Genomic DNA, 26,481 nt, shown 5'->3' with positions numbered 1-26,481 from the left:
ACGGCTCAGTAGTTATGGAGTTATAATAACAAATTGATAAAAAAATATATATTTTTTACATGAAAATAGCTAATATTTTTGTTTTAAAAAATCATGAAAAATCGAAAACTGCAGAAATTGTTCAGATTTCTAGCTCTATCGCAAAGCCACATATAATAGCAACAAAATGAGATATCCAGCATAAAAATCAATGGATTATTTTCGAATTTATTCACAATTAAGTGAATTTGCTCATTTTCACAAAATTTTAGTTTTTTGTTTTATATACATAAAATTGAGTAGTTAATGATCTTCTTTTTAATGATTGAATTTTGAAAATATTTTCCCCATGCTATGTACAAATTTTCACATATATATTGCGTTTTAATCGGCTGAGTAGTTTCGGAGTTATAATAACAATTTGAAGCAAAAAATATATTTTTTATGTGAAAATATAAAATTTTTTTGTTTTAAAAAAATCATGAAAAATTGAAAACTACAGAAATTGTTCAGATTTTTGGCTCTATCGCAAAGCCACATATAATAGCAACAAAATGAGATATCCATCATAAAAATCAATGGATTCTTTTCGAATTTATACACAATTAAGTGAATTTGCTCATTTTCACAAAATTTTAGTTTTTTGTTTGATATATATAAAATTGAGTAGTTAATGATCTTTTTAATGATTGAATTTTGAAAATATTTTCTCCATGCTATGTACAAATTTTCACATATATATTGCGTTTTAATCGGCTGAGTAGTTTCGGAGTTATAATAACAATTTGAAGCAAAAAATATATTTTTTATGTGAAAAAAAATATTTTTTGTTTAAAAAAATCATGAAAAATCGAAAACTGCAAAAATTGTTCAGATTTTTTGGCTCTATCGCAAACTCACATATAATAGCAACAAAATGAGATATCGATCCTAAAAGTCGATTGATTCTTTTCGAATTTATTCACAATTAAGTAAACTCGGTCATTTTCACAAAATTTTAGTTTTTTATTTGATATACATAAAATTGAGTTGTTAATGATCTTCTTTTTAATGATTGAATTTTGAAAACATTTTCTCCATGCAATGTACAAATTTTCACGAATATATTGCGTTGTAATCGGCTGAGTAGTTTCGGAGTTATAATAACAATTTGAAGCAAAAAATATATTTTTTATGTGAAAATATCTATTTTTTTTTTTAAAAAATCATGAAAAATCGAAAACTGCAGAAATTGTTCAGATTTATTTATTGCTTTATCGCAAAGCCACGTGTAATAGGAACAAAATGAAATATCGATCATAAAAATTGATTGATTCTTTTCGAATTTATTCACAATTAAGTGAATTCGCTCATTTTCAGAAAATTGTATGTGCAGCGTGTACTTTGAGTGAAAAATTATCAATAGCCTGAAATATCTATAGAAAATGTATCGATAACTTGAATATTCTATAAAACATTTTTAGATAACTTAAGTTTTCTGTAATAAATTTTCGAAAACTTGAATTTGCAATAGAACATTAATGAATAAATTTAATTTTTATAAAAAAATTGTCGACACTTTTAATTTTCAACAGAAAATATATCGATAACATGAATTTTTAATAAAAAATATATAAATAACTTGAAAGTTCTATTGAAAATGTATCGATAACTTGATTCCTCTATAGTCGATTTTTCGATAACTTTAATTTTCAATAGACAAATTATCAATAACTTAAATTTCTTATAAAGAATCTATTTTCTAAAGAAATTGTATCAATAACCTTAATATTTAATAGAAAATTTGCCTTTAAATTTATGTTTCTAAAAAAAAGTTTATTAATAACCTGAAATGTCAATAGAAAATGCATCGATAACTTGAATTTTTTATAAGACATTTTTTTTATTTAAAAAATGTTCGAAATATTGAATTTGCTAGAAAATTTATCAATAATTTTCAATTTTATAGAAAATTTTTCGATACTTTTAACATTTTATAAAAAATATATCGATAACATGAATTTTCTATAAACAAATATATCGATAACTTGAGTTTTAATAGAAAATTTATCGATAACTTGAATTTTTATACAAAATTTTTCAATAGTTTTCATTTTCTACCAAAAATATATCGATAACATGAATTATTTATAAAAAATATATCGATAACTTGAATTTTCAATAGAAAATTTATAGATAACTTTATTTTCCCTTAAAATATTTTTTGATAACTTGAATTTTCCGTATAAAATGTACGGATAACTTCAAATTAAAAAAAATATTGATAATTTCTAATTTCTGAAATTATTATATCATGAACTTGAATTTATAAGGAAAATGTATCGATAATTTTAATTTTCTAAAGAAAATTTATCGATAATTTAAATTTTCTACGGTAAATTTATCGATGACTTGCCGATTATTTCAGTTTACTACAAAAATCATGTCCTCAACAAAAAAACTGTCTATTGAAATTTAATGGATAATTTATAATTTATATATAGAATATGTAAGATTTCTTTAAAAATTTCATAACAAAATGTATCGGCTTTGTAAACAACCTTCGTACTCTAAACATAAATCAAACTAGTCTGCATTCATTTACATACAGACTCATATGAGTTTATTTTTTATTTTAGTTTTTTTCTATTATACAATTTGAACCTAACTTAACTACTCACCATTCTTTTACCTGTATATTTATGGTTAAATGTCTTCCATTAAAGATACATTTGTTAAGATACATTAAGTACATTATGAGTATTTTTTGCACTTAAATATGTATTTAGTTTTTAAACTTTTTAATAAATGGTGTTAAAACATGATGTCTGGCTGGGCTGGTGGTTGGTTACATACATTACATTGAGATAGATTCATTCATACATTCCTACGTAGTACGTACCCAACTTTGGTTGGTTATATGTAAATTTTTGGTCTACTGTTTGTTTTTATTTTTATTTATTTTTGCCTCCTAACGAGGCAATAGAGATTGTGCGATATTTTGCATATTGCTCCATTTCTCACACCCTGAATTTATAGCTAAGTTTTTAGTATATTTTACTTGGATAGTATTTGTTTTATTTCTCGTTTTTTGTAGGCAACAATTAACACAATTATACAATATATTTCAGAGAGTTTGTAAATTATTTTTAACGGCTTTTAATGTTGGTTCATGCAAATAGTATGATTTAGGTTTCAGTTTTGTTATCATTGTCATTTTTATGGAGGTGAGAATTGATTTTATAGGTCAGTTATGTCAAAAGCTAAACAAATTGAAGTTTGAAGTTGTGATAGGTCAAATTACCGTTATTTTATATTGTGCATTACATCTGTCAAAATATAAACAATTATAACTAATCGGGGTTGTCATAGAATCCAATCATTGTCGGAATCGGTTTTGAAAACGACAAAAAGGTACATTTGACTTATGAAATCCAATATAATTTTCTGTTTAATCGATAAATAATTTAATTCTATGTCGAATATAAAACCGATAACTTTCGATTTCACGAGATCAATGTACTTTTTCTGTCGATTTCAAAACCGATTCCGACAACGATCGGATTCTATGACAACCCCGAATATTCCGTTCAAAATATGAACAGGAACTCTCATGATCTGATTTGAAAATCGCAGCCATTATATAAATTAAATGATCTAAATTATTTTTATTATTAGATTTCAATATATTGAACTATTTATAGAATATTTATCGATATCTTTATCAATAATTTTAATTTTCCATAGAAATTCGATCAATAACTTCAATAATCTACACAATATGTATCAATGACTTCAGATATATTTCGATAACTTAAATTTTGTATAGAAATTTTATCGATGTCTTAAGTTTTATACAACAAATTTATCGATAACAGGAATTTTCTAAAGAAAATTTATCGATAGCTTGAACTTTCTATAAATAATTTATCGATAACATTTATTATCTACAGAAAATGTAACGAGACTTGAATTTTCTATGGAAAATTGATCGAAAACTTTAGCTTTCAATAGAAAATTTATCGATAACATTAATTTTTTATAGACAATTTATCGATGACTTCATGTTTCTATACAAAATGTATCAATTTGCTTGTTAGAATTCAATAGATATCGATAACTTGAATTTTCTATACAAAATTTATCGATAACTTTAGAATTCTATAGAAAATGTATCTATAACTTAAATTTTCTATAAAAGAAATTGAAAATTTATCGATAACATTAATTCTTTATAGACAATTTATCGAGGACTTCATATTTCTACAGAAAATGTATCAATGTTCATGTTACATTTCAATACATATCGATAACTTGAATTTTCTATACAAAATTGATCGATAACTTTAGATTTTTATAGAAAATGTATTTATAACTTAAATTGTCTATAAAATAAATTGAAAATTTATCGATAACATTAATTTTTTATAGACAATTTATCGATGACTTCATATTTTTACAGAAAATGTATCAATGTTCATGTTACATTTCAATACATATCGATAACTTGAATTGTCTATACAAAATTGATCGATAACTTTAGATTTTTATAGAAAATGTATTTATAACTTAAATTTTCTATAAAAGAAATTGAAAATTTATCGATAACATTAATTTTTTATAGACAAATTATCGATGACTTCATGTTTCTATAGAAAATGTATCAATGTGTTAGTCCGATATTATCGAAGTATACTTAGAAAAGTTCAAATGTACATATGCTTTAATCTGGTTATATATTGCGTTTTAATCGGATCAGTAGTTTCGGAGTTATGATAACAAATTGATGCAAAAAATATATTTTTTACGTGAAAATAGCTATTTTTTGTTTTAGAAAATTCATGAAAAATCAAAACCGGCAGAAATTGTTCAGATTTATTACTTTATCGCAAAGCCACATATAATAGTAATAATATGAGATATCGATAATAAAAATCGATTGATTCTTTTCGAATTTATTCACAATTAAGTGAATTCGCTCATTTTCACAAAATTTAACTTTTTTGTTTGATATACATAAAATTGAGTAGTTAATGTTCTTCTTTCGATTGATTGAATTTTGAAAACATTTTCCTCATGCTATGTACAAATTTTCACATATATATTGCGTTTTAATCGGCTCAGTAGTTTCGGAGTTATAATAACAAATTGAAGCAAAAAATATATTTTTTACGTGAAAATAGCAAATTTTTTTGTTTTAAAAAAATCATCAAAAATCGAAAATGGCAGAAATTGTTTAGATTTATTGCTTTATCGCAAAGCCACATGTAATAGGAACAAAACAAGATATCGGTTATAAAAATCAATGGATTATTTTCGAATTCATTCAAAATTAATTGAATTCGTACAAGCGTACAACATGCGTGTACTTTGAGTGTAAATTTGACATTTGTTTTGTTTTTGTTAAAATTTTTGTTACAATATTTTTCTGTACAAAATTTATTGATAAATTAAAGATTCTATCGATTTGGTAAATTTTCTGTAGTTATCGATAACTTAAATTATTTATTTCAAATTGATTTATTGCAATTGTTTTTTTTCTCTTTTGAACTCAACTTCTAATATCTATCAAAATAATAGCTAAACAATAAATAAGCCACAGAAAAAAAGTTTTAATTCTATAACAAAAGTTTTAGCAGACTAATGCTACAAATATTTAGGGCAAACACAGCTCTAAGAAGCTTAAAGGAAACTAAACTACAGACCAACATTATTCATTGAAAATGAATCAAAACCAAACAAAAAATAAATAAGACACAGAAATGGGAGGTGGAGATTTGGTGGCCCAAAAAAAAAAATGAATGACAAAACATCAAGCCAACAATGACAACTTGTTTTTCACAAAACAATAGACAGAAAAAACTCAAAACAAAACAAAAAAAGTGGCAAATAATGAAAGACTAGAAAAACTGTATAGATTTTTGTAGATGTTGGTGTTGTTATTTTTAGTTACCAAATATGAACTTTGAACAATTATGGCCAACAAGGAAAAACTTTCAAGAAAATTTGAAATTGTTAAACACAAAAATATATTTAGTTTTTCAAACAGTAAATAACGTTTGCTTTTAAGTTCTTTTTTTTTGAGTGTATTTATGACAATTGCTGGCTTTTAAATTCTTGTGCATAAATATTTGATACTCGTGGCAAAGAAAAAATAAAATACTAAAGTAAAATGTTTGAAAAGAAACTTTATGTTGAATTTTAAATAAATTTCAAGTTTTAATTCATTCAATAGGTAAAAATCTAAAGCAATAGGTAAAAAAAATCAAGCGCTTTATAACTAAATAAACACCCTATTATTGTTTAAACACATGTCTAGGAGTTGAAAGAGTTAAAATATTTTAAATAGTTAATTTTATATTGATTTCTAGACAGTTCTAGAAATAACAGATCATCTATATCGATCGGTGATCGATTTTTTCATATTATCCCAATTTTATAGGGTATTACTTGATCGTTATTCACACTTAATTTTCTTAAACATTCATTTAAACTCCACCATCATCGTAACCGCACAACACAAAATGCTACGAAAACAAAGTTTAAGAAAACACTTGGCCAAAATCTGTTTTTGCAGGCGTCAAGGTGGAGCTGCAATATATATTGCATTTAATATTGCTAAACACAGATACACCCATACACACTCATTCACTCATTCTTACACAAACAGCCAGAAAAATATGCGATTTCACAAGTACCAGCATACTTGCACTCACTTACACCTTTTAACCCTTTTTGATATGGCTGGTACACATATGTACCATCATGTTTTAAATGCTCCTCAAAGTTAAAATTGTTGCTTTATTGGGTTTTAAAATTCACTATTTGATTTTTTCAACCAGTGTTTTGAAACCAGCGTATACTTTTCTAAAGGTTTGAGCTGCGTTGAATCCGAATTTGCTTATCACATCAGGATTTAGAGATACCTTAGCATAAAGTTTGAAGAAACCCCAATTTACACCATTTTCGAGACCTCATAACAGAGCGATTTTACCTTTATGTATAAAATTTGTTGTTCCCTGTTCCTTGAAAAAACTTGGGTTCTGCTATATAAAAACTGAATTTCTAAAGGGCTTAGGGCCACATGTTCCAAAAATAGGACATGTTTTTTATACTAAATTTTTCTCCGTAAAGAAACTTTATAGAAAAACATAAAATTGTTATATGTTCTTAAAGAAAGTTGTTTTTTAATAAAAAAAGAGTTAAGTCACCTTTTTGTCCAAAAAACAGCAAAAATATACTATTTTTTAATTTTTAATTTGAAAATCGGTTGTTTTTGGATTCGTAATTGATATTGCTCTCTTTTGTATGTTATTGGTAATTTAGTTGTCTAACTAACAACAAAAAATTCGAGTCCTTTCGGTCCAAAAGTGCGCCCTATATTTTTAAAAAAGCGGAAATGCCTATAACTAGGAAATTATAAGAGATAAATGGCACACGCAAGCATGTTTTTTCAAGACCCAAATATAGAAAATTCTTTGAAATCGGATGTGAAACAAAAAAATGGCAGGTGTTTAAAAATTTTACATGTCGAAGGTACCCTACTTTGAGCCCTTTAGCGCCGCCCTTGTAGTATTTGTAGGGCCCGTATTAATAACTTAAACTCGAATACTCCTTGGCTACGCCCAATTCAAATTTTATACCGCTGGGTCCAGCCGTTTAGAAATGACAGATTTATTTCCAAAAAATTTCGATTCTGCCCCACTGTGGGCTGTTGGCGAAAAACGGAGTTCCTTCAACTTTTAAGATATCTCGAAAACGTGATGTGATAGAGAAATTCTGAAGACAGATTAGAATTCAGCGCACTGTATTTTGTAGTGTGTCATATAAAATAAAGGGTAAAGTATTTTTGAGATTCTTTTCAGATTTTTCGGAAGAAGTTTAGAGGTCACTCAAGTCGAATTTTTGCCAAAAATCGGGCTTGTCGGCCTTTTTTTGAATTTTCTTCGTAACTTTGTGTGCAAAAACTATGAATTGGCTCATTAAGGTTCCCTACATTAGAATTTTTCATAATTTTTCCATAAATATTGTAAATAACGACTTATAACTTCTAAAATTTGTGTGAAAATGAAAAAAACTAACAATGCTGTTTAAAATACCAACTAATTCTTAATAATTTAGGGGCAACGAACAAATTTTGTATGTTTAGACTTAAACTCAAATACTCTCACGTCAAATTTTAACCTGATCGACCCAGCCGTTTAGAAATGCCAGACTTATTTCCAAAAAAATTCGATTCTGCTCCAGTGTGCAGTCTGGCAAAGCGTTTTTTTTAAATTATGAATGAAAATTGTTCTCCTGAGTTCCCCCACTATATATTCGCCGTATTTCCTTAGCAGACAAATTTACTAGGAGGCGTATCAAATACTAAATATAGCATTGTATTTCGAAAGCCTCACCGAAAGGGTTAAATCAGAAAAAAATATAATAAATATTGTAAATAATAAAGAAAAAAATATTTATTGTATTATTCATACGTTTTTTTTCTTTTCTTTGCATTTTGAGAATGTTGGTGTATTGGACTTTTTTTATTTATTTTATTTTTGAGCTGGGAATCATGCCAATTGACACAATTTTCTGCTGTATTTCTCCACAAACGATTTCAAAACTTGTTTAGAATATATTGGTAAAGTACAGATGATCGTGGTGGTATGCGAAAGAAAGATTTTTCTAAATCGGTTAAACTTGTTGCAAATTTGTTGCAATGTAGAAATTGTGGTCAGCGGAGCTTTTTAACCAGTTTAATTGGGTTTTTTTTTCTTGTTAAAGTTTATTTATAAATTGTGTTAAAAAAATATTAAAATGTCTGTTTTTTTTTTGTTAATAAAATGTGGTTTTTAATTAGGATTTTGTGTAGTTTTTGCCATTGGTGTTGTAAAATGACCTAAATTTTAAGATATAAAGTTATGAGTCATATTTTTTATAAGGGGTTTAATTGGTTGCTGATCATTAGTGTGCTACAAAATTATGTGGAGCTAAATTTATTTAAACATAAGTCCTCGAGCCAAAATGGTTATAGAATTGTTATAGTTCCCCATGAGTTCTGAAGTCTTAAATTGCATCAATTCACAATAGTTACCCAGCAGTTGAGCAGGTAGTCAATGTATCCCTTAGATAATGTCGGAAGACTTGGCAGACTACAATTTTTATATTTTGGGTCATTTGACACGCATGTGCTCTTTGAAGTTCAGGAGAAAGGCAATTGGTTATTTCATAAAGCTCATGTAATCTAGCGTGAAGACAATTGTCACAAAAGTGTCTCTAAGTAATCTAGAGTGTAATCACTTTAAACGGTTATTGTGTACTGTGTATTTGGGAGTAATTAGTACAAATTGTGTTGATATAATTCTCATACAGTTTATTTAATTTATGCTTAAGTATAATGACATCCCATTTAAACTAGCGTGAGGTCAATTGTCACTTGAGTCTCTCTAAGTAACCTAGAGTATAGTCACTATAAACATTTGTTTTGTACAGAGCTTTAGAAATTAGTTATTTTTAGCCAACAAAAGTAATCTATTGGAGAGTTTGTTTACAAGCAATCGGTTATTGGACTGTCTATTAGATGTCTTTTTATCTGACCATTAGCACCCATACATGTTAAAATAACCAGCTATGTAGCTGATCAATTAGCCAGTTAGGTAGCTATTAAGCTTATGCCGTGCTGTACGATTTTCTTGTACATAATTTTGCAATTGGACTAGTAGTTCAAAAGACAAGATCGACTCCACTAGGTCCCGCTTTATAAAAAAACTGGTTTCAGTTCATTCATATCACATTATGAATTTTACCTTTAATAAAGTCCATAATTGAGAATAAAAACAATTAAAATTATTTATCCGCGACGCCTACTTTCTTCAGGTTGGGCGTGGCATTAAATGTTCAAATATTTTTTTACTTTATATGAATAAAAAAAGGAAATATAACTAATTCACTCACTACCGACCAAACTATCTAAAATAATAAGAGAGCTACTCGGGCAAAGTTTGAAGAATCTTGCTTTTAGTTCTCAAGATATTTAGAAACAACCTTTTCCGACCGCTCAAAATGTTGGCAGTGATAAGAAATTGAATCGTGTAAAATTTAAAGACTTTAACAATTATAGTTCTCCAGATATTCAAAAATAACTATTTACTTTGTATGATAGGTGCCACACCCATTAATGCAATCCCGCCCATTTTCAGCCAAACTCCGTACAGTTTTAAGAAATTAATTCATACAAAGTTTAGATACTTCTGCAGATATTCGAAAATAACATTTTACTTTGTATGGGAGGTGTAACGGCCCCTGTTAGGATCCGTCTTAGTTTTGGTTCATGCACTGATAAGAAATTGATTCGTATAAAGTTTAAAGACTGTCACAGTTATGGGTCTGCAGATATTCTATAATAACTATTTCCTTTGTATTTGAAGTGCCACGCCCACTTGAAATTTCAAAATAAAAAGTATCCTATTGTTTCTTTCAGATATACACACAGTAACAATTTCAAGAGGATCGGTCTAGTTTGGGGTCCTATAAGTAACAGATTTCAAGTGAACCAACTTTTTAAATCGATGTCTTCCGATCAGGATGAAATTTGCACCAAGGATAGTTTCACACACAATTTTTAAACAAGGATGGTGGAAAACTCTCTGAGTTAGAGGGGTTAAAAATTTGATATTTTGTCCAAACTGGTGTTTCTTTTTATCCATTTAACTTATAACCTATTGTTCTTTGCAAAATGTGTCCCAAATAGTTTAGATAGCTATTTCTTCAATCTTTCGAAAAAAAATTCGATTTTTTTTTCGAAATCAAAAACTTTTTTCCAAATGGGCCGGCCCTTTTTTTCTCTCTCAAAAGAAAGCTGATATATTTTCCTTGAAGACCTATTTGGACGCTTAGTGGAATGCGAGTTGGATATCTATCAAAATAAATGTTTTGTAAATCAAAACATAGAATTTTTGAGTTTTTTTGCAAAATCTAACTTTTTTTTAAAAATGGGCTCTTTTTATACCCTTCACCTTCGTGAGAAGGGTATATATAAGTTTGTCATTCCGATTGTAATTTGCACAATATAATTTTGCGACCCTATAAAGTACACATATATATTGTAGATCCTTATAGATAGCGGAATCGATTAAGCCATGTCTGTCTGTCCGTCTGTTTGTTCAAATCAGTTTTCTGAAGATCCCAAATGTCTTCGGGATCCAAATCTTCAATAATCCTGTCAGACATGCTTTCGAGAAGTTTCCTATTTAAAATCAGCAAAATCAGTCTACAAATGGCTGAGATATTAGGAAAAAACCAGGACATCCTCGATTATTGACCTATTTTTGACCTATATCTGGATTACTAAGACATTATATAGACAATATGGATATCTAATGATAGATATTTCAAAGACCTTTGCAACGACGTATATAAGACCATAGTAAGATGGACCTACAATGGGTCAAAATCGGAAAAAATATTTTTTAACCCCCAATTTTTTTTCTCAAGAAACCAAAAATTTTTTTTTTCAAATTTTACAAAAAAAAAAAATTATAAAATTTAAAAAAAAAATTTAAATTAAAAACAAAAAAATTTTTAAATATAAAAAAAAAATTAAAATAACAATTCAAAAAAAAAGTTTTCCAAAAAATGAAAAAAACAACTTTGGAAAAAAAATGTTTTTGTTTACCTAAAAATGTTTGAAATTTTTATTTTAAAGTATAATTTGGTGAAGACGTGGGACGCGAGTGGAATATATATCAAAATAAAGACATACAATTTTTGAATTACAATACTGTGGAATATTATCCCAAATCGGAAGATATCGATTTCAAAAGTTGGCTCACTTGACATAAAATTCCCCATATATATTTACATATATACATATATATCAAATGAAAAATATTTCAAAGTCCTTACCTATGTAACTTATACAATGGGACAATTTCGAGAAAAATATATTTTATACGACATTTTGAGGGTAGATTAAGAAGAGATTCAGTTTGTTTTCTTTAAATTTATCTCCAAATCAAATGGCTTTAAAAGTAAAATGTTTTGTTTTTAACTTTATGCCCTTATTTACCTTCTAATAGCACCTACAAACACTTATCACTTAATTGGTTAAACATTATTAACTGATAATTGACAAACTCAACAAATTTGTTCAAAAAAAATTACTGACACAAAAACCTAGACAGACAGACTTACTGACTGACATAAAAAGTTTTGTTTATCTTAATATTTCCAATATAAATACCCAACAATTAACAACAACAATGACTAGAGATACCGACAAATTCACCCACTTCCACTAACATTAAGTAGACACGACTTACCAAAATATTTCTATTATTTTGTGTTTATTTTCAATTTAGTGCCTAATTTTATACATGACAATTTCTAGTAGGTGTTTTTGTATTTTTTTATTTCTTTTGTACTAAATTATGTGATTTAGAAATAAATTTCCATTTATGTCTATGAATTGAATTCTAACCAAGAGTAGATAGAAGATTGTTAGGGGAAGTATCATCTAGCAATTTAGTTTAATAAATTTAAATTTGAATGTTGTTTAAATCTTTTGTGTGACTTTTCAGCATCTTTTTTATATAATTCAAGAACTAATGGCTGCTTTTTAGGTAAATAATTTATGCATATTTACATAAATATGTAAGTATTTCAAATTGAAAGTCAAAATCAAAATTTATTTATTTTTTTATTCTGTTGCTGTTATACATAAATTAAGCAAATGTCGGTCAGACAGACACCACCGCTGTTTCTATCAATTTGTATTTATGAGATTTTAGGTAATGCCCCAGTTTAATCCCCTCAAAAAAAGATTAACATATTTCAAAACATTAGCAACCAAAATATTTATTTTAAATGTAAAGCGTTTTCAATATTTTTTAATAACATGAGGCCTTTAATAGGAAATTGTTCCAATTTTGAATTTCCTTTATTAGCTTTTTTATTTTTAGTGTGTGTTATGACTATATTTGGTTATTTCCTTAATAACATCACTTTGTATTTTTACAATAATATTACATTATGATGAAATTATCTTCCTGCCTTATTTGTTGCTAAAATGTTCGCCATATATTTTTCTATTTTATTTACACAGTATTGTTTGCTTATTTATTTGTTTGTTAAATATTGAAATATGTCAAAATCATGACAATTCTACTCATAATGTCGGAGACAAACTCTTACCAAAATATGCAATGTTTACAGCTGCTGTAATGACTGCGACAGCCTCAAAGGGGATTCATACTCTATCTGTGTGCTACCTTGGGCAACTAAACCACCTCCCACTAAATCATTTATAATTCATCATCATTTTTGGATGGAGGTAATAATGTGGCCAACTGATTACATTTCAATAAAGTCAAATATTTGACTTAAAAGTGCGGGATTTTTTTTAATTTTTTGCTTTTGTTTAATCTCAAATACTGGCCATTGTTAGCTATGACCTTTCCCATTCCGAGCCAAAAGAAGTGCTCATCTTTTGAGGCCAAGAACCAATCAAGCCAATATTTGATACTATGTTCCAAAGTGAGGCATATCCCAGAGAGAGCGTTCTCCATCGAAGGAAATAAATACACTGAGAAAACAGATTCGTAATAGCAACCAATTTGTTGTTAATCGAATGATTCTGCCTTAGTGACCGAATTTTACAGTTGTGGCTAAAAAATTTTAGAATTGGTAACAAAAGTTTGGTTGCTTCAACCGAATTTCTTCTTTATCCACTGATATTCTGTTGCTAGGAACGAAAAATTCGATGTGTGTAACCGAATCATTCGATTGGCAACAAATTCGGTTGATATTACGAATCTGTTTTCTCTGTATAGTAGACGGACGGCACACTATCTGGACTATAAAGCAGGCGAGGCGAAACTTCCCAAACACTTCATTCTAAATACTTTTTAACAGGTATTCAACATGTAACCGAGCGTTGTCATAACGGAATATTACGGTTTCATGTCTGACCACACACTCTGACCACACTACAGAGCATTTCCTTAGAGCCATGGATATTTGGCTTTGGTATCGATTCGGCTGATTGGCCGGGCTTCACATACGATCTCTTATGCTTCAGGCTATCGCAATGGATCCATTTTTCATCGCAAGTAATGATTTCCGACGTCTTTCAAGGTCTCTCGGCATTAATTCGTATTCTACCCAATTTCCCTTCATTTGCATGAAACCTGTTACTCACAAACGTTTGGAAATTGCTGCTTAAGTAGCTCCCAATGATTTTGCAAGCTCTTGTTGAGTTTTACAACAATCTTCATGGGGTAATGCCTCCAATTCTTTGTCTTCAAACTTTTTTGGCTGGCGTTGGCGATCTTAGACTTTCAAAACTGATCCCATTATGATACCCAAGGAGTAAACAGCAGGGTATTTATAAGACGTCCGTTAAACCAACCAGATTCCCTGATGAAGGCGTAGATTCGTCTAAGACTCATCCTTGATAGCTCATCTAAGCAGGATAGAAATGAAATTCCGTGTGACACCATCTCCTCCTCTTCTTCATTATGACAGCTCCTACAGTAGTCATTGTACCGTAGGCCCATTCTTCTAGCATGTGTCCCAATTATACAGTGTTCTGTAATGAAGGAAACAATTAGCCTTATTTGTTTACGACGAAATTTCATAAGTAGATTCGTCCTGATGGCATCATATATGGGCCAAGTAGACCTCGTTATAACACAGGAAGGCTCATTGGTCCACCTGTTTTGTGCAGTCTCATATAGTCTGTACTGTACAGCCATCTTGCATCTAACAAGGGAAATGCCAGAAAAGGGGTCGATCGCCTCATCATCCATCATCGCACCCCTTTTGGCCAATTCATCTGCTTTACAATTACTCTGATTTCTATCGTGTCTATCGGGATCCTAAAATGTCTCATTAAGGGATACTCGGCATTCCTCGGTTAACCTAGATGTCGTGAAGACTTAATATACAGAGTGACTCAAAAGTGAGTAAACACCTCAAATTATTTGATTTTTTTTTAAGATAATGAAAATCCTAAAATCTACCCATCGAAAAAAAGTTTCGGTTTGTTGGAGATTGGGCTGAGTAATATATTAGGTTCTGAATAAAAAAGATTTAAGTCGGACTATAATGATTTTCCGACCCAATAGCGGATTGTAAAATATACAAAGCCATTTTAATGATATTGTATATATTATCATCTGCCTGTGGGAAGTATAGCTGAATGCTACCGGACGCGTCATAGGTTGCGGATAATGATAGCTGCTTTTAAGCAGCCGCGAACAATCTGCGAATACATGATGAGAGAGTTGGGGGTCTTTCGATTTCCCAATAAATCCCAAGTGGCCAATGATCCTAATATTGACGTGGCGAGTCATTGGCGCTACTATATAACCAATCACCCAACTTCGTGCTGGGTATTCTGAATGGCATGCAAACACCGATGCGTATCAGGATGTTTAACCGTTTAACCAAACGGAGCCCATCTTAGGGGTTTGCTGGCAGTCCCAGCTCCAAGATCGGATGCGGAAGCCTAATCAGATACTCGTCCTAAACTATATGATTACCGAAACCTCAAGAAACGAAAATAAAAATCAAATGATTTCTTTGATGACGACCTTTGGCTTCAAACACCGGACACGATTTGGAACTTGGAACGTTCTGACGCTTGGAACAGATTCCACGAAACTGGAACAAATATGCAAGGAAGCTAGGAACGGCTCAAACAATCTCTCGTTGAAATCAATGAAACACATTCACCATATGCTTCGGTGAGCAATCGATATGCTTTAGCGACACTTTTTTCTAATTAAAGAAATAAAGCAAAACTTCCAGTATATGAAGCTTTGTTGGAACAAAAAATTTTACATTTTCTAAGCAAAAACAAACGTTGTTGTTTACACTATAATGTTCAATAACTAAGTGAGAATAAATGATAGATATGTACTCTTCAAAATGACATATAAGTTATTAAAAACAAAAAACACATTCATAAGATACGCCATGTATTGTTTATCCTGCACTTTTAAGTGATACTCACAATAACAGAAATATTTGCCAAATTAATTGATACTGGAAACAAAAATTTGCCCGGTTGCCAATATTTCGATGTGTTACAAACTAAGCGCTAAATTAACAAAGCTGATCATGATAGAACTGTCATGATCAGAAGTGTCATTCACAATTTATGTATGACACTTTTAGTTGGTCCCTTCAAATATTTAAATATACATATATATTATTTTTATTAGATTTAATGCACTCTCTTCTTCAACTCTATGTCTATCTATGTGTATTGCACAAATATAAAATGATGAGTTGAATGCATTGACATAAAGGTCAAATGTCATTTCGGAAAAATGTTTATTCAATGTGTGAAAGTGCAAAAACAAATACTCGTACAACCGCACACTAATATTCAACATTTTGCTCATTTGTGACAAGATAGTCATAACTCTAAAATTGGTTTTTCTTTTTAAATTTGTACTACTGAGTTCTGCTTGCTTAAATCTTCTAGATAGTTGTAAGTTTTTATTTTCGGTATTACTCTATGTCTATACTTGATACATTTCTGTCATGATAAACGTCAAAATTGTTGTCAAGATAAAAATTTACCAGGTATATTCTCCATTTGTTAGTATTATTGCTTCGTTATTGCAAAATTGTTATTTGTTTTGCCTCAGACAACTTTGTCTTGACAACAAACGTCTTTTATTGTTATTATAAATATTTTTCAAGTATATATGAAGGCAGCTCACTTAGGTCCATAAATTGGTCCCTTGTGAGTATAGACAGGTGGTTAGAGAAAATGTTTTTACTAATCAGTTAATATGTTTCCAAACAAAATTTATTTAAGATAAATAAAGTTACCTAAAATATTCCAATACATTTTACTCGAATTCCAGTTTTTAGAGTTAAGACTCTCTTGTCGACAGTGAGCGATATTTATTTGAACTAGTCGCAAACAGCAGAGGTACTTTATAAAATTATATATTTTATAATGTTTTGAAAGGTTGTAACAGAGGTTGGGACTTAAATTTCTGTTACGTTTTTAGAAATTATTACAAAATAAGGAAATTTTAAGTAATAAAGTTGCAACATTTTGTCATAAATATTTAATGTGTGATTTAAATAAAATTATTTTAAAAACAATATAATTTAATATGTATTACCTTTAGCTAACTTTGTTAAAATATTCCTTTAGATTAATGCCGGCTGTTTATTTGTTAAAATCTGTAAATAAAATAAAGAAAAAATTAAATTAGTTTTTATGCTTTCAAAATATACCAGTTGGAAATTTTAAATCACTTAAGAATTTTTCAGATAAGCCAATATATGTAAATAATCTGATGACAGTTTCTAACCAATGTCAGCAGGAGAACATAGTATTAAGGTCTCATTTTAAGTTTTTCAGTAGTTACTACAGACAAACTGCTGTGTTTGTCCTGCTGTCAATTCAATTAATCGTATGAGCAAGTCCAGTCATGCAAGGGTGCATTAATGTAGGATCAATTCGAATTTATACAAATGCTTCGAATTCATACATTTGTATACCCTACATCACGATAGCTTCATGTATACGAGTCATGTTACCTAATTTCATGATGATTAGTCCATAATTAGTCATAACTCCCATATAAGACCAACTTCCGAAAATAAATTATTGAAATTTAAAAAACAAAATTGGGTATTGTATGGTCGGTCTTTACCAACAATATAATACCCATCGTCTTCCGAATCTTATATACCATCGCCATCAATATGTGACAATCAAATATTTTTCTGATATATATGGACCGATCCTATCAAAAGTTGGTAGAAAGATTTAGTTTTATATAGAACTTGTTTATGTCATCACACGGTGTTGCACGATAGAAATTATTTGGAAATAAATCTGACATTTCTTAACGGCTGATCCGATCGGGCATAGCCAAGTAGTATTCGAGATTAAATTATTCAAATGGCCCTACATATGCTCCTGGGTCGGCGCTATTGGAGCTCAAACGTGTCATTTTGTTGTTTCCCAACAACAAAATGACAAAATTGAAATTTTAAAATTTTGCCATACCTTGGTTCGCTTTTTTAAAAATCTATATTCTGGATCCTTATAGATAGCGGAGTCGATTAAGCCATGGCCGTCTGTCTGTCTGTCCGTCTGTTTGTTGAAATCAATTTTCTGAAGACCCAAGATATCTTCGGGATCCAAATCTTCAACAATTCTGTCAGGCATGCTTTCGAGAAGTATCCTATTTAAAATCAGCAAAATCGGTCCACAAATTACTGAGATATGATGAAAAAACCAGGACAACCACGATTTTTGACCAATTTTTTACCAATATCTGAATTACTAAGACATTTATATAGACAATATGGATATCTAATGATAGATATTTCAAAGACCTTTGCAACGACGTATATAGTAAGTTGGACCTACAATGGGTCAAAATCGGAAAAAATATTTTTTAACAAAAAAAAAAAAAAAAAAAAAAATTTTTTAAATTTAAAAAACAAAAATTTTTAATTAATTAAAAAAATTAAAATAACAATTCGAAAAAAAAATTTACGAAAAATGAAAAATAACAACTGGAAAAATAAATACATTTTGTTTACCTAAAAATATTTTAAATTTTTATTTTGTAGTATAATTTGGTGAAGGGTATAAAGATTCGGCACAGCCGAATATAGCTCTCTTACTTGTTTTTATTAAAAAACAACTTTCTTTAATAACATGTTATAAGTTCTTGGTATAAAAGACATGTCCTATTTTTGGAGTATGTCGGCCCTATGCCCTTCGGAAATTGGGATATTTTTTTTTATCAATATTTCAACTTTGGGCCACATGTTGTAAAATCCCAAAGCTGGGATCAGAAAACAGAAAGCAGCTTTACAAACCTTGATGTATTCCTTATTTATCCGTAATGTATTTTCCCAGCCTCAAAGGAAATGTCGACCCTATGGGCAAAATTGTAAAAGATACTATTTTTGGGATTTTCGCTCCAAATTTTAGGAATTGCGGGATTCCCTTTGTTGTTTTGACAAGTTTTTTTACACTTTGTTATTTAGAATGACAAACTTAAAAAAAATTTCATTGAGTTTTGTTAATAAATAAAAAAATTATTTTTTTTTATTTATTGAGTTTCTAAAACAAAAATTTTTAGTCCCGGTCCACACTGTGAAACATTTGCTGCAAAACATTTGAGTTTGTGGATGAAAGGGGAAAGAGGAATGAAAAAGGGAACTTTGTTTCATGTACATGAAGTTTTTGTTGAGTATGTCATCCACATTTATTCGTTCGTATTCGTACTGTACAGAAATGTCAAAAACTGAATAGCAAAAACTTCACTGTGTGGACACGAATGCAGTTTCAAAAGAGAATTTAAAAATGTATGCAAATGTTTCACAGTCTGGACCGGAACTTTAATGAAATGACAAATTCGATATACCCCCCTATTTTTTGATGAGGGTATACAAATTTACCTTAATTTTCCTGAATCCGCCACTACCACCACTTTGTATAAATTGGCCTTGGTGCTACCTAAAACCCTCTGGCATATCTAGGTTTATGTCTTGTATAGTCAACAAGAATGTGTTATTTCCAACTGGGTATTACTAAAGTATATTTGAAATCTTTATTTCTGTTAAAAAACTTTAAAAAAAAAAGAATCAGACCTCCTTTTACCACAATGTGACAATTTAAGTGACTGTCATGACATTCTTCAATTTGTCGATAATTGTTTCTTGTTTCTGTTTTATTTATTTTATACTTAAACTACATGTAACATTCTCTTTAGCAGTAAACAATAAATATTAAATTGTACTCACGACATTAAGAAGACATTTTTTCAGTTTTCTGAAAAATTACGTTTGATATGCCGCTTAAAATTGTTTTGCAAGTGCAATTGGTCGGTCGGTTTTCTTTTATTTTTTATAATTTTGCACTCAATGCAGTTTTATTTAGAAAAAGAATAAACAAGGTTTGGGATTTTTATTCTTTAAGTGATTTGAGTTGTGGATTTGTTTGATGAATGTAAATGATTGTAAGGCAAGATTTTTTCTCTTTCAATTTCAACTTTAATAGCTTCCTGTATACATTACTTTTTAGCCCTATTGGCTACTCAATGTATTATCTTGTAATGATGTTGTAACACTTCGTAAACGAAATTTGTACGATTGAAAAAAAGTATATTAAATGTGTTTCATTACATTATAATCAATGATGAGATATGTTCACTTATTATCACACAAATGCGAACAGTGGGGCAAAACATAAATAAAAAAGAAGTGGTAATTTCTAAAAATTCAAACTGTTGACTTTTTTTTGAAGATATGCTACTGATTCAAACCAATAAAACCGGTAACAGTATCGCTAATTTGGATTCGGTAACTTTGACATATTATTGAAATTTGACATTTTAGTTATTCGGTAACGGTAGTTTAATAATAACGGTAATTTCATCTTGAATAAATTTTACAAAATTTAATAAAATTTACAAAAATTAAATTTAAGTTGATATTCTATTACATTTGAAATTATGTAGATTTCAATTAACTCAATTATTAAACATTAGTATTTTTATAATTTAAAATTATTTATAGAATATTGGTAACGGTATTTACGATCATATCGGTAACGGTATTTTAGCAGTAACTGCAGTTGCAGTTATTTCTGTATTTCTGTAGCGATAACAGTAGTTAAGCTGAAAGGATATTTTAGGAGTAACGGTAGCTTAGCGGTAACGGTAGACAACCTTGATTTCTCCGACTATTGTTTGCCGTCCTATTGCAATGTTACCTTTCTTTAATTCCTCTTAAAGTTTTTAACAAATCTCGTTTTATGCAAATGCAAAGTTTTATGTGTTTTTTTTTTTAATTTTGTCTCCCAAATTATATTTTATTTTCCTAAACAACTTTATTAATTTATGTTGCATATTCAATATTAATTCTTTGTACACTTCTGCCATAAAAATGTCTTAATTTGAAGGTGTTAACTGCCAATTAACACCCTCCCTCATTTTTTTACAGGTTCTCAAGGTTTTTAGAAAACTTAAATTCTTAACACACACAAAAATAATGTCATCGTTATTAAAGATATTTATTGAAATTTTGCAAAACTTTAGCAAAGTATCACAGGCAAAATGTACAAAATAAAAAAGTTGTTAAATTTTGAACAATACTTGTACAAGGTACAACGTGTGGTTTAAGTAGAGAGATGATCAAGTGACATGAGTGATCGTGACTAAATTATTGTGCACCCAGAGAAAAAATATAGTTGTTGATGTTTACTGTAACCATTTTAACATTTTTACAAGTTATTTAACAATATTATAGTCACAGTATTTATTTATGTGATTGTGGTAACCATAATATCTTTAATATCTTTAATAATATGGTTAATTTTATAATTCACATGATTGTATGTTTACAGTAAACAAGTATATGTTTGTGACAACCATTTTTATGATGAATCTTTCTCTCATAATATTGTTACGTTTTAACCTTTTTAAAACGCTGGTTTATTTCCTTTAAATAAATCGGATACTTTTGATTGCAAATAAAAGCCGTTTATTAGTTTAAAAATTGTAACAGCAATTTTTTTTAATAAGGAACAACAACCACAGAATTAAATAGACACTCAGTGTTTTTTATACACGTTTATAAGTTCTCAGAAATACAGACACTTTATAATGTACACGAACTCACTTGAAAAATACAGCACACTTTAAGGCACTCAGTTCAATTCGAATAGCGTCTCTGATAAACTGACTAACGACTGTAACCTCTGCCACTATTTATAACACTGTCATCTGCACTCTAGATTGCTCTTTAACTGTCAAAGTTCGAATATTCTAGATCTTACTAATACATACGCCATCTGTGGTGTACTTTCTACAATGTTCTTTAACTGAATATTCGAATTCGAATATACGGTCGCAGCAAACAGCGTTGCCAACTTACGATCAATGGTCAACTGAAAGCTTTTATTTAATAATGCCCACAGATATGTTACAGTTTGCTATTACAGCACTGTTATTTTAAAGCATTATGCTACTTATAAATCAGCCTTTAAAATCGTTATATTTGAATTCAAGTACAATTTCGCAACAATATTTTGTACTCAGATTATGATAATCTCTTAAATATAAAGTGCAAAGGAATCAGTTCTGTGTTGGTTTCCTTTCCTTAAGGAAAATTGCTATTTACTCGTTAATAGATTGCATCTGGTTCCTAAAGTAACCACAATCCTAAAGTAAAATATACAAAAGTTTTAACTGTCTTTAGATTTAGTAGAGACTCTACCCTAAAGTGACAATTGGCTTTATAATAAGTATCAAGCAACCCTCAAATACATAAATTTGAGACAGTCAATTTACTAGACATTAGTGAAAAGTACTGTCTAAGGGGATCACAGAAAATGAGTCAGAAATTTGGAACTTTTACGTCCTACAGCTTCTTTAATATCAAAATGACGAAATTAGCAGTTTAATATAGTCGGATATAAATTCAGTTTCTGATTAGGACCGGCTTAATTCCGGCAGTATTCTTTAATTTAATAAATTATTGAATTTCAAAGGAGAAACATTTTATAGTAAAATATCAATGAAAACTATTAGATATTCCAAAAGCAACCCAAAAAAACTGTTGCGTCAAAAAACACTTTTCTGTTCACGATAAAAAAAAACAAGTAAGAGAGCTATATTCGGCTGTGCCGAATCTTGTATACCCTTCACCAAATTATACTTAAAAATATTTTTTTTTTTAAATATTTTTATTTAAACAAATCAAAAATTTTTTTTTAATGTTTTAAAATTTTTTAAAAAATTGTTTTTTTCCAAATTGTTTTTTTAATTTTTTTTTAAAAAGTTTTTTCAAATTTTTTTTTTAAATTTCTTTAATTAATTTTTTTGGAAAAAGAATTTATGACAAAAAAAAATTTTTGATGAAAAAAAAATTCGGGTTAAAAAATATTTTTTTCCGATTTTGACCCATTGTATGTCCAACTTACTATGGTTTTATATAAGTCGTTGCAAAGGTCTTTGAAATATCTATCATTAGATATCCATATTGTCTATATTAATGACTTAGTAATTCAGATATAGGTCAAAAATAGATCAAAAATCGAGGTTGCTTAGTTGTGTAAGTTATTTGGGGGCTTCGGAAAGTTGATTTCAACACACAGACGGACATGGCTATATCGATTCCGCTATCTATAACGATCCAGAATATATATACTTTATGGGGTCGGAAACGAAAAATGTGGAAATTACAAACGGAATGACAAACTTATATATACCCTTTCCACTCATGGTGAAGGGTATAAAAATATTAAATCAATGTAAATGGGGTGCTGTAGGCAGGGTTCTAGACGAAGAGCATTCTAGACGCATTCAATATTGAGACAATTTTTCGAGGATTGCTACAATGTTGGCCTAGGAGGCGTGACTTTACGTGGACCCACCGGAATTGCGTGATCACCATATGGCACCATCCAGTTGAAAAATTTCTCCATTGCAGAAATTTTTGAAGAAATAAGATCCGATGATGAGCCTCATCTCTGAACCAAATTTTGCGATAAAACAGTTGCGCGAATCGATGGCTGTCTTTCAAAGCTAATTTGGATAATTTAGTAGCGTTGCTCAAGCGTCAAGCATTATGACAGTACGTAAGACAGTTAAGACTTTCGTAAGTTCTATTGGGTTAAAAAAACATTATTTACATTTAAAATGTAAAGGTTTGTTTTGGATCAGTTCTTTTCGATTTCGACCAGACTCTAAAGTTTAGTAATTTACTGTAATTCTACAACACTTCCATGCTATGATATGAGGTTGGGTCAATAAGTCCGCGACTTTTTGAATTTCCCCGGCTCTTAACTGAAAGGGCAATACAGCTCCTACCAACAGCCATCAGTCAGTTGACTTCTGTCAAAATTTGAACAAGCTACGTCATTTAGTTTGTGTTTGACAGCCAGTAATAGTAGACTATCTCGTGACTTGCGAAATTGGAAAAAACTGAATTTCGTCTGCTAATTAAACATTATTTTTTACGGAAAAATACCATCATTCAAACCAAGGCTAAGCTTGGTAAATACTATGTGAATTCTACACCATCAATTTCAATGGTAAACAAGTGGTTTGCTAAATTTCGTTGTGGCCGTACAAGCAAGGAAGACGCCGATAGTTCTGTACGCCCAGTTGAGGTACATATCCCCAACCGAAAGAAGTAATAAAATCACGATATGGTGTTGGCCAAAAGGAGAATAAAATTGCGAGAGATTGTGGCAGACATAGGCATCTTACATGGCTAAGTTGTTTCAATTTTGAATGGCCACTTAGGTATAGCAAAAATCCATGAATTAGGTTACGAAGTGCTACCTCATCCGTCCTATACTCCGGATTTAGCCCCGAGTAACCTGAAGAAATGTTTCGGCGAAATAGATTTGACTCCAAAGATGAAACCATGTCACAAATAATATCTATTTGTCGAGGTCAAATCTTAATTTTTGGAAGATTTAAAGAAAGGATACTATGTCGTAAAATAAAATAATTTTATGGAATATCTATAAAATAATGTATGGTTGATTAACTCACATTGAGCGTTCACCAAAATTTACTCACATGCCCATCTCTTTTACATACTTATTTAAGTATGTAGGTACTCAAAACTTTTGCATGTATATTCATGAACAAACATGCAGTTTGTTTTTGTTTTATTATGTTTCCAAACACAACACATCCATCTAGAAAACTTTACTTACAAGAAGACATACATATCCACATCCATAAATATAAATATTTATGCTTTTTTCTCACTCTCGCATGTATTATTTACTAAAACATATGTTTATATTTCATAATGATATGCAGAAAAACAAACTGAGACAAGGAAAATAAAAAAAAACTGCCAAGAATTGTCGGTATAGAATTTCAGACGAGCTTATGTGAACAACTGCAAACAGAAAACCCACTACTCACTACAGTGACAACAAAAAAAAACTGCCAACAACTTGATGGCGCCCTCATGTGTCTCTGTTTTGAAATAATACTGAAAATGACAAAAACAACAAAAAAACTGAAACCCCATCGTATTGAGAAAAAACAAAATATTGTCGGTGTTCTAAATTCCTTGAAAAATACAATAAATGCTTAATTAGGAAATGACTAGTAGGCTCCTTCAAGTACGTTGCCACAATTGTATGTAATTTATTACCAAACTGAAACAAAATATAAAAATAATAAATATGATTTGATGTATTATTTACAATATATTCTTGTATTTTTATGATTCATTTAAATGAGGGCAAAATATTCTTCATGTGAGTAGTAGTCGGGGAAATAATTTCCATTTCAATAACCTTGAAATTGATTTTCACGACATACTTGCAGGAACAAGAAATTCAATTTCTCTTTAAAAAATTTTAAAGTGATAAATCGTTAACACTTTGATGATCAACTTCGATACACTGTTAATCTGCTTATATTTCAACAAGGTAGCTACAGGTTTAATTTTCTGAATGATTTCTGAATCTTAAACAGTTATTTACAATTATTCTTAGTAGTTTATATAAACAAATGTACAAAAAACGATTTAATTCAGTTCTAGTTCTTGAATTTATAATATACACCAAAAATAAAGGGGCCACTTATTTTCCGTAAGATATTAGCTGCCATTATAAATTCTATATTTCCAGTAAATCAATGACAGGCAAATTTGTGTAAGAAATATATTTAAAGTAATCAAAAGAATATTTTGGAAAAGTAATTACAATAACTAAAAATAAGTGCTAATTTATTGTATTTGTGGACGAGTTATTTTCTGGAATTTAAAATAATTCCTTTACAAAACTATAAAGATTAAATCACTGCTGCATGAAAATAAATAAAACGACAGCCATTTTTATTTCAAGTATTTCACAAACGTAGCCCGATTTATTTACCCGCCAAATCATAAATATATTTCTTTTTGCATTAATTTTATGTAAATTGCGGGCAGTAAGTAGTTGATTTCTCAAAAATGTCCAATTTTTGTCTGTTTTAAGTAGCCAGCCTAGTCGTATGATTTTAATTCAAGATTTATGAAAGGCTTACCTCATAAATTGACTATTTATCACCTAAAAACTGAACAAAAAAAGCTTAAACAATTAAGATTATTGTTTATAACAAGCAACCACAAATTGTGAGTCAGTTTTTTTATTAAAAAAAAAACAAAACTAATACCAGTTTTTCAGAAATTTTGTAAGAAAACAAAAAAAAATAATTCTAACAAATAAATTTTTGTTTTCAAATTTTGTATGAAAAACATGAATTCTAATGAAATTTTGTTTCTTAAATTTCATTGACAAAAGTTTAGTTTGTTTTTGTATAAAAGCTTAAACCATAGAGAAGTATACATAGAGCGGAAACTAGAAAAAAAACTCAAACCAAAAAAAAAAAATACTCAAAAAAATCATACACACGAGTGTTGTTTTTGTTTTCACCTAGCTTTTTTACATAGGTTTTTGACAACTGAGTTAGGTCTCTGACAGGAGAGTTTGCGATCTATGTGTATTTGTCTATAGCTTAACAATTT

At 29.3% G+C, this 26,481-nt stretch overlaps 1 protein-coding gene across 1 annotated transcript in view; it reads right to left on the bottom strand.

Moving 5' to 3' along the window:
* LOC135963353 (serine-rich adhesin for platelets) overlaps positions 1-26,481 on the bottom strand; it is a 203,328-nt gene that overhangs the window by 39,438 nt on the left and 137,409 nt on the right. The window contains exon 3 of the mRNA XM_065515167.1: positions 17,091-17,151. The gene's annotated coding sequence lies outside the window, so the exon portion shown is untranslated. The remainder of the gene's footprint in view (positions 1-17,090; positions 17,152-26,481) is intronic.

This window comes from Calliphora vicina, chromosome 1 (assembly GCF_958450345.1).
Source record: "Calliphora vicina chromosome 1, idCalVici1.1, whole genome shotgun sequence".
In the NCBI taxonomy this organism is placed as follows: Eukaryota; Metazoa; Arthropoda; class Insecta; order Diptera; family Calliphoridae; genus Calliphora; species Calliphora vicina.
This window is presented reverse-complemented; position numbering and strand designations above follow the sequence as displayed.